The 10756-nt window shown below is 38.3% G+C and overlaps 1 pseudogene; it reads right to left on the bottom strand.

Annotated features, from left to right (window-relative positions):
• Window positions 1-10109: 10109 nt before the first annotated feature.
• On the bottom strand, window positions 10110-10755 carry LOC102857702 (annotated as a pseudogene).
• Window position 10756: the final 1 nt, after the last annotated feature.

Below are 10756 nucleotides of genomic sequence, written 5' to 3'. Positions count from 1 at the left end.
GTCAGTTGGCCAAGTGGTTATTCTCCAGATTTCTTGGCACAACTTGGTGAGCACATCCAGGGCAGCATCTGTTAGCTGAAATATGTCAATTGGTATAGCATCTCTTCCTGGGGCCTTATTTTTTTGCCATTTCCTTCAAAGCAACCTGAACTTCTTCTTTCATAGATAGATAGAAATAAAAACATTTCCCATTTCAGAATTTGTACATGAATAGTTCACAAACATTAAGTGTGTTTGTTTTATGTTTCTAACCACCATTTTCTGTTCCTAAATCCCTATTGTGATTTACAGAAGCTTAGTTTCATCAATCTCTTCTCCATCTACCAGGATGTTGACTATCAATCTAGTGTTAAAAATCTGTTTTGTTGGCATTGAGAGAAAATATTTATTGAAGGCTGCATTCCTTAATCTTCTGGAACAAGTGTTTCACTTTCAGCAAGCATGATTGTGTAATCTACATAACACAGATTATTGATGAATCTCGCTCTGATTCTGATGGCACATTCATCTTCATAGAGTCCAGCTTCTCAAATAATTTGCTCAGCACACAGATTGAATAGGTATGGAGAGAGAATACAACCTTTACACACTCCATTCTTAATTTTAATCTGTACAGTTTTTCTCTGCTCTGTTCTCCCAATAGTCTTCTTGTCCAGGTATAGGTTTTATATGAGCACAATCATTTGGGACTCTCATTCTTCTCAATGGTAGCCACAACTTTTTAATGATCCACACAAACACCTTTGCATAGTCAATTAAGCACAAGTAGACATTCTTCTGTTATTCTCTACTTTCAGCCAAAATCCATCTGACATTAGCAACAATATCCCTGGTGCTATAGCCTCTTTTAAATCCTGCTTGAACTTCTGGTATTTCCATATTTATGTACTTTAATAGCCATTTTCGAATGATATTTAGCAGTATTTTGGTTGCATGTAATATTAATGATATTGTTCTATAGTTTCCAGATTCTGTTGGATCTCCTTTCTTGGGAATGAGAACAAATATGGATCTCTTCCAATCAGTTGACCTGAAAAACGCCCTCCAAATTTCATGGTATAGATTTGAGAGCACATCATTTTAGATGGAAAAGAGATTGAAACTGTAAGTAACTTCATCTTCCTTGGATCCATAATTAGCACCCTTGATACCTTGGTATGTCTTCGTACAGACTAAGCTAGACTGAGAAGAAAAGCTTGGCTGATTTATTTCCAAAAGGCAGCCAACATTTTCCTCCCAGGAAAATGAAGATGCTGATACTTCTTTACAGAGTGGTTTTCATGTTTTTAAGAAACATCATAATCATCTTTTGATGAGCTAGAACCAAAATAATTCACAATTGTTTTGCACTTGTCCTCATTGTCAACTCTTCCAATTTTATCCTATTGAAGTCTTTTGTGATTAAATTAAAGAAATACAAGTAACTTTAAAAAAAAAAGAAACATCATAAGCAAAATTGCACATGCTGTTTTCAGCTGCTGTCAAGTTGGTCCCCAAATCGTAGTAACCCCATACCAATGGAACAAAATGCTGCCCAGTATTTTTGTCTGCTCCATTAGCAGTTGTGAAACAAACTACCATGATTATAGGATTTTGAATGATTGACTTTTTTGAGATGTCTGCTCATGATGTGTGTACTAGGGATCAAACCTACGTGCCCCACATACATTTTCATTCTGTCAGTGGGATGCTATTGCCTTCATAAAAGTGAACACAGCAGGCAACATAGGTGTTCCTTAGTTTAGTGCTTCCCTTTACAAAATTATGTCAACTCTTTTGTACCCTAAAAAATCCATGTGATAGGCTACCTTGTCCCAAAGCTATCACTGCTATCTCCTGGATAATAGCAATCTCCATGGTGCTTTAAAAGCTAACATAACCTCAATATTACTACTTCTGAAACCAAATTTATTATTGAGATAAGCCCACTACCACAGCTTCAGGTCCTGTTTTTCCATAAGCACCATAAAAATATAATCAACTTTCTCCACTAGGCTGTAAATATATTTCATGCAAAATCAATGCTCCATATTTGTCAATCAGTGGCATTCTTGGTCACATCTGTCTCCTTTCTTCCCCTACCCCAAGAAATTGCCCTATGATATAGTTGTAAATTGCTATAGAGCACAAACAACCCCCCAAAACAAATGAAGAAAACATTGATGTCCAGTTGATTCTGTCTTAGAGTGACTTTACAGGATAAAGTAGAATTGCCCCCATGGAGTTTTGAAGACTAAATCTTTTCAGAGGCAGACTGTTCGATCTTTCACCTGAGGAGCAGCTGGTAGTTTTAAACCACTGACCTTTCAGTTAGCTGTTGAGTTCTTCATCACTGCACCACCTGGGCTCCAATGCTCCTCAGTAAAGCAAAAATGAAAATAAATAAAATAAATGTTGGATGTGCTATAATTTATAAATGCATGTCAGTTAAAATATTTTCTTTTTCCTCCTGTGAACATTCACTCTCTTCCATGCTCCGGTTCTCTTTTTATGAGGGATGAAAACAAGGCCTTGCCTGTTAATCTCAAGTTTATTATTCTGACTGCTAGGCACCTGCTTCCTGCTGCTCCTTTTGTGTAGAAAGCATTAAGCCTTTCTTCCATTTGGTTTAAGATGCTTTAAGAGTCATGTCAGTGGGATGTAATTAAAAGAGACAAGAACAGCAGGGAAAATGCCAGACAATTACTAGGAGACACAGGGTAAAAACAAGGCTGAGACAAAGTAGTTTATATCAAAAGAAATTCTGATTACCACCATAGTTATTATTGATATTTAACATTTATTGAGCAACAACATGGAGTCACACACTACAGAACATAGAATTAGATCTTTCTCTAGCCAGGAGTAATATTTAGAGAGCTGTGAATTCTTCCATTGTCTCTAGTCTCAGATCATAATCTCCTGTGTGTGAAACATTGGAGACTTCTGATCCAATGCAGATTCTAGTCGTTTTTATGGGGAATAAATAAGTTAATGAACTTTAAATGAGAGTTTTCATAATGTGCACTCAATGCTAATTAGTTATACACAAATAGAAGACAAACACAATAATCTATAATTGTATTTGGTACCCAAGTGATGTTGCCTTTCCAGATATATAAAGTAGAACTCTTTCTATTGTGCCTTCCTTTCACAAAGTCTCAGTAAAATGCTGTTTTATCTTTTCTTAAAAAAATTTCAGCCTTTTTAAAAAGTACTCTATTAGTATGATAAAATATAAATAGGTAATCTTGGATAGGCCAGATAACTACCACTCATCTGGCAACTTGTCAAACAACAGTGCAATGCAGTGTAGTGAACTATAGAACTATTTCTGTTTTGTTAATTGCCGTCAAGTTGAAACTGATTTATAGCTGACCTTCTGACAGGTTTTCGGAAACAGTTATCACATGGAAGGGGATTACCCATCTTTTGTGAATCAGCTAGTAGATTCTAACCACTTGTTTTTGGGTTGGCAGCACAAGTCATCAGACTTTAGGTCATCAGAGCTTCATACCGTGTTACTGAAAACTGTGCCATGTACTTCAAATGTCAGCAGAGTTATCCAACATAGACATTGATTGGAGCTTGCAGATTATGTCAGATTAGGAAGAAAAGTCTAGTAATCTTCTTCAAAAAGATCTGTCAGTGAAAACTGTATGATTCACAAAATAATACTTTATTAAGGAGATGAGCTCCTTATGTTGAAAGTCACTCATAATACACAATGACTAGAATGATAGATTAGAACACTCCAAAAGAGTTGACTCAATGATAACGAACAACAGGTCAAATTATATCAGCGTCCCATAGACCCCTTACATGAAAGTTGTTGTTTTAGTTGCTATTGAGCTGATTCCATCATGGCAACCTTAATTACGTAGACTTGAACTGCCTTCTGTAGAGTCTTAAAGACTATGACCTTTTGGGAAGCAGACAGCCTGGTATCTCTATAGAGGTTTGAGCTGCTAGTCTTAATATTTCAGTGCTTAATCAACTCCAACATACAAGGTAAATAATAGACACCGATATAATGTGTTAAAGAGTAAATTATTTTTTAAAAAGTAGCAAAAATCAAACTAACACGAAGAAAAAAAAAAAAAAGCCTTGGGTTTGGAATTTTCCATACAGTAGTGATTTAAGGAAGAAAAAAAAAAGCTCTTTAGTCAACCATATAAGTTGTGACAGTGCCATAAAATGTAACTTACACTTGCATTTGGCAGTGATAACACATTTGAGAGCCAAAAAATCATCTTTCTATTATGCTTACTCTTAGCCCAACCCATGTTTGAGTCCAGTTAGTTCTCATATATCTGGTTACTTTCAAGCATGAACTGAATCTTTTAAGTGCACTTTCAGACAAATAAAACTTACTCTTTCAAGTGTTGAAACTATTTTGGATGACTGTATTTCCAAAGTATGTATACACCTCCTTTCTTTCTGAAGTAGAGCATATTTTGGCCAGATTTGATCAGCACATTCTTGAAGTAATGTTGGCAAATTGAAGCACATTTAGAAAAGAACTTTCCACACGCTTTCCAGCTCAGAATCCAGGTCCCAAGTTCATTACCTTCCCAGAATGCACTTTAGGGACACAAGGAATTCAAGTCTAGACTTCCAAGTATCTTTGTACATTATTTGTCTAGGTGCTATTACTGTTGTTATGTGTCATCAAGTTACCTATGATTCCCAGTGACCCTAGTACAAATAACTCTAAACCCTGCCCTAACCTGAGCCAATCTCATTGTCTCTGACAAACCTGACCTCATTTGCCCCATCACCAAGTAAATTCATCCCATCCTGGGTCTTCTTCTCCTGCTCTGTCTCTCCACCCTTCCAAGCATGATATCCTTCTCAAAACACTGGTACCTCCTGACTATGTTCCTGAAGTACGTGAGATGGAGCTTCAAAATATTTTCCTCAGTATGGTGCTTTCTCAAAAAGTTGGAAATAGAAATACCATTTGACCCAGCAATCCCACTAGTGGGAATAAGCCCTAAAGAAACCATAACTGTCACCCAGGCAGATATATGCACACTCATGTTTATCACGGCTTTGTTCACAAGAGCAAAGAGCTGGAAACAACCCAAGTGCCCATTAAATGAATGGTTAGACAAGCTCTGGCATATTCACACAATGGAATACTACGCTGCATTGAAAAACAAGGAACTCATGAAATACTATACAAAATGGATGATCCTAGAGGATATTATGCTGAGTGAAGTATCTCAGCCACAAAAGGACAAATACTGCATAATGCCACTGTTATAAAACAGGACTGACATGGGTGTTGTGGGCAAAACAAAGAAAAGAGGGGATGCATAATATACTCTGCATTGAAATAGATGAGGGAAAGGACTGTTTAAAAGGGCTATATGATTAGGTATTATTTGCATGACAACTGTCCAGGATAAGAGGTACATAGCAAATTGGACTGGGGAGGGAAGGAAGGAAATTGTGCAATATCGAAAGTTTTTTTTTTTTTAAATAGAAAGTGAACTGCGGTAGTTAGGGAGGAAAATGTGCAATAATGAATGAATGAAAATTCAAGTTTTCCATAAACTTTCATTAAAGTATTAGTAAAAAAAGATATCTTTGCTTTCAGGGAGCACCTTTGTTTCACACTCTCCAGACCAGATATGCTTGTTCTCCTGGCAGTCCATGGTATGTTCAACAACTCAAAGACATAAAGTATGGTTTTAAAAATTATTGGGTTTTTAAAAAAATATTCTTTTAAAATAATCAAGTTCTATTTATACTTTATCCCAGGTCTGCGAAAAGTATTGTTATGTGTTATAAAGCAGGTTCCCTCCTCATAATGACCTAATGCATGATGGAGAAACAATGCTTCCTGTAATGAGTGATTTTCGTTTTTCTTCCTATTTGGTCTTGTCTGAAAAGTCTGCTAAAAGCTGTTAAGCGTCATAGCACCATAAAAGCCTCCAGTTAAAGATTCAGTGCAATAGATGTGGATCACCTGAGGGTTTTTGCCAATAAAGGAAGAATTCTAGCACTGGCCCACTGATGCTTATATTTCCATTATAAACTGTTCTGAAGAAAACATAGGGAAAATGAATATGATTATCCATCCTTATCAACTATCCAAACTAAAAAATAACTTAAAAAATAGTGGAAAAATCTGAAAATTAGTATAGGACAAACCATCCTTATCATGGACATATTTAAATGTAACTGAAACACTTGAATATTATCATTGCTTTGCCTCTGTATATATCTATTGTCTCGGGGTGCATAGCCCTTGGGAAATGGTCATTAGAAAAGGCATGTTTTGGCAAGAACAATTCAGTCAAGTGAAAAAAATCCATATTAATCTAAAATAAAAAGACATTTAAAATAAAATTTTGAGGATTTTTATAAAAGAAAAACCTTAAATAGTTACATTTGCTCTTAAGTTAGGAGTAGGACAAAGTGACTTCCCCTCCACTTCCTACTTATACCTACAAATGAAGAAGTAGCTCTTACATACTCAGCCAACTAATTAGAGAGAATGTGAATGATTACCAGCTCATGTTTATAAGACTGTTTACCAATGATTGGCCTCCTCCATTTTCATTCAACACTATTTATTGGTGACCGATTATCAATGTAGAATTAACTAAGAAGGAGATTTACCCTTTTTGATGACTTACCTGAAATACATCAGCTTTCTGGGTTAAATCTCAAACTCAAGAGAATCAACCACTACTACAGCCAGATGCCCATTCCAGTAAGAAGTCTTCCCTAAACCCTACCTTATGGGCCTGACTTCTCTATTACTTCCCTGAAGTAAGTCATAGTCTCAGATTTCTCTTCTGCAAATTAGAATTGTACAAACCCTAATGCTGTTCCCAAACTATTTCCTTTTCTTTCAACAGCACCTTCTTGGGTTATTATCTTCAGTGATATAAGTTGAAGGATCAGGAAATGCACTGCTTTGAATACAGTTTGGGAGAGATTCAACAGTTTTAATGAACTGTGAAGTAAACACTTAGAAAGGGAACTGGAAGAACAATTTTCACAGAAATTGATAATGCGTGAAAATTATTTTTATTGCATTAATTCCCACAGTGGCAAGATTTTGAGTATTTGCCAAACTGTGTGAATAATTAGCAAAATTTCAAAGCTAAATATGTTCTTTCATCTGTGTATGAGAAAGAATTGTATTGTGCATGACATATTTCTTTCTGCCTTCATACAGAAGGTAAACATAACCTGACCTGCTAAAATACTGCTGTTTGAGCTACCACAAGGTGGTCCTAGACACACAGGATCAGAGATTATTCTTATCTTTTCAGTCTCTAGCTTATTAAGAGCTGTGACAGGCTTCTGTGTTAGCCTGCCTTCCAGCTGAAAAATCTCAGCTGGTGGACCTGAGACAAAAGCAAATTTAATAAAGAAAAGCCTGCATTTGTTATGAGTCATATGTGCATAGGCTAATCACCACTTGTTTTGACAAATGTAGAAGCAATGTTGTTGATATAAGATTCACAACTACAATTGCTGGGATTATTTAAAGTCTCAGAGGTTGCTGTTGATGCTCACGCTATTGCATTATGCTCACTGGTGAGTTGTTCATTCCTCCTTAAGCTTCACCAGTAGACTGGGATCCCTTGAAGGGGAGCGACAAGGCATACTTGCCTGTGATTGATTCCTAATTGTCTGCTGTTGAATGTGGTAAAATAAACCTAAAGTGTTCTCATGGTGCTTATGTTCATGGCTCGGACATAAATTCTTTTTGTTTAGTTGGCCATTAATCACGTGGTAGCTTGCCTATTTTAAAACAGAAATGCCTATATTAGGTGGTAGACATGAAGAATGTGGTATCAGGATTGGAGAAAGCCTCATCAACAGCCTGACTTTTCAGTCAACCATGAAGGAAGACCCTCGACCAGGTGCACTGACACAGTGACTGCCATAATGTGTACTCGTGTGTGTCAGGGAGTGAAGATGGCACAGGATAGGACAGGGTTCAGATCTGTTGTTCATAGGGTGACTATGAGTTGCACCTAACTTGACAGTATCTAACAACATCATCAACAAAAAAACTTTGACATGGGAAATTCTGCTTGAGTTTCAGCCATATTAAACCAGAGATGCCCATAGGCAAGAATGAGCTTAATTATTCCTCTAAAAGATCCTTCCTTTATTTATTTTTTGTTTTGGCTCCAGATAATTTGCAGTCTGAAACTAAATTTAGGAAAACTTAAGGAAAGTATGATCCAAAAATAGAACTTGGAAGATAAAAAGAATCATTACATCATCTTTTTTTAAAAAAATATCTAAACAATAGTGCTTTATTGATAAAAGGTTAGTTTTAATGAATACAAAATTGCTGTGCAAAATAACTGTTGCCAAAATAGGTTTCTATAGAGACAGAACTTCTAGTAATAGTAATTATGTGCCAGGATAAGTCTAGCTTTTGGCAGCTAGGGCAGATGTCAAAGTAGGTCTTCTCAGCCACTCTGGTGACAGCTTGCCCGTATATTTTGTCCTAAACACACAAGGTTTATAGTGACCATTTGCAAAAGCTTTCCCCCCCTTCCCTTCTCACCCTTTTAGTTTCAGTTTCTCTGTTGTTGCTGTTGTTAGGTGCCATTGAATATGACCCACAAGCAACCACATGAACATCAGTTTCTTTAGCATAGCTATTCAGCTATTAAATGGCCCAATGAGTGATGGTAACTAGAGATCAGTGATGGGACATTTTCTGGGGAAAACAGTTGACGTTTTCCCACATCTCTTCAAAGTAAAGGGACAGAGCTACCAAAGCCTCGGGTCAGTTTTGAAGCTGTATACCTTTATGACTAGTTCCCTGGCCACCACCACAGTTCTAGTCTGGCCAAAACAAGACAGCCCTGTCCTTGTCCTCCAGCAAACTGTCTTCTTGACTCCTCCCAAATAAAGGAAGATGAAAATCCTGAACCAGAATTCTGCCATTCCGGTCCCAGGAGAAAAGTCAGCCTACTTCCATGTGGTCATTTCTGGGAAGACATTTCTCAGCATCCAGGAGGATGAAAATAGGCAGCCCTGGAGTCCTAGAGGGGGCACACTTGACAAAGCCATTCAGCACAGACAGGAAAAGTCTCTTATTCTCAGAAGACAGATAGATGTGCATTTCATAAAATGAAGGGAATGGTAGGGGCTAAAAGTGAATGAGACTGCCACCCACTGAGAAACCACTCAGCTCAGACTAGGAACATCTGGCAGGAACTTGGGCTTCAGTACTGGTGATAGTTCTGGGCTCACGGTGAGGAGGACCTTCCACACACATTACGTAAAAACAATAAAAAAGCAGTACAAAAATACAAAAAAGGTTGGTTTTGCAACAAGTAAGAATGTTAATGTCCTTTAAAAAGTTATCGTTAAAGTGAATTGAGCTTGCCCCTTCTCACTCTGTAGATGAGAATCTTAATTGCACAGAGGAAGCTGAGTTCATGGCGATACTGGGCTTGTCCACGGCGACCAGCCTAGAGAAAGGCTCCCCAAAAGGGCCATGACACCCACTCTGCAATGGCGTCTCTGAGCCACACAGTGCCAGAATCCATCACGGAAAGTCTTTCTATTCAAAAGCCGCTCAAGTGTCAGCGTATCCTATTAGATAATCCTGTTGCATGTTTCTGGTAAACAGGCGCATCTGTGTGGATGAACTGAGCCTTGAACTGTGGCAGCAAAACTGGCTTCAGTTTATATACACAAAGCCCAAGGGTAAAGCAGCTGTAGTTCTCCCCTAGGAGTTAAGCCAATGTGTCTGCCACCAGAACTTCTCTGGGCCAACCTGACCATTTTTACATGTCAATGGGGCATGCTTGATCTGTTGGTCAGGCCAGCTGAAACCACAGAAACCAAACCCGACTGCCTGTGGACCTAGAGAGCAGTTCTAGCTCGTGGCTTAGGAAAGAGGGATGAAAAAGGAAAATGCCACTTCATAAAAGAAGATGTAATATCAATGAAATATAAATGTTAAAATTACTGCATACCAAAGAAATAAAAGGAAATACATGAAAAGTTGAAAAAGAAACTGCATTCTCGGGCGCAGCTGCTGTATCGAGTGGCACACGCTCCCTTGATGGCCTGGAGAACCACACTGCGCTCGTCCGGAATGTCTCCTCTTCCACACAGAAAGTGTTCTCTCACACATGATGCCCAAGTGCTTTGCCGTCACCAGTCCCAAATTGCATCTGCATTGGTATCTATGCCTGCATCTTTGCAATCATCTCTTGCATGTGACGAAATTCAGCTTCCATTTCTAGCAAGATCAGGTTTTTATTCAAGTCCATATTCTCCATTTTCCTGACGCCTCTCTTGAGCTTTTCAGAGCGGAAGTTCTTATAGTGGAGATCCTGGGTCATCTCCTGGAGATCCTGCACGTGAGTGATGAGCACGGTCCTCAGCTTCAGAAAGGAAGCTGTCGTGCTCTGGGTTCTCCACTTCCACACCGCACACACACACACATACACACACACACACACACACCCCGCCAACCCCACACCCCAGGGATAGAGTTGACCTCGAACCTTCTTGTCTTTGGCTTCAATCAACTGGTTGGCTCCAACCACTGAAAATGAGATGCTGGCCTTGAGGAGTCTGGTATGCTCTTTAAAATCTTCATCTTCATCTGACTCTGCATCAGGTAAGTGATATATTTTGATGCTGTTTTTCAATTTCATCCAGAATTCTCTTTTTCAAGCGCTCTGGCTCCTCCAGCAGTAGAGTGGTAGCCTTTGCAATGACAGGCACAGTGTTCACCTTACTATGGATCACCTTCAGGAAGGCAACG

The sequence above is a fragment of the Elephantulus edwardii genome, unplaced genomic scaffold (genome assembly GCF_000299155.1).
Source record: "Elephantulus edwardii isolate Elephantulus edwardi_28Jun2011 unplaced genomic scaffold, EleEdw1.0 scaffold00122, whole genome shotgun sequence".
Classification (NCBI taxonomy): domain Eukaryota; kingdom Metazoa; phylum Chordata; class Mammalia; order Macroscelidea; family Macroscelididae; genus Elephantulus; species Elephantulus edwardii.
This window is presented reverse-complemented; position numbering and strand designations above follow the sequence as displayed.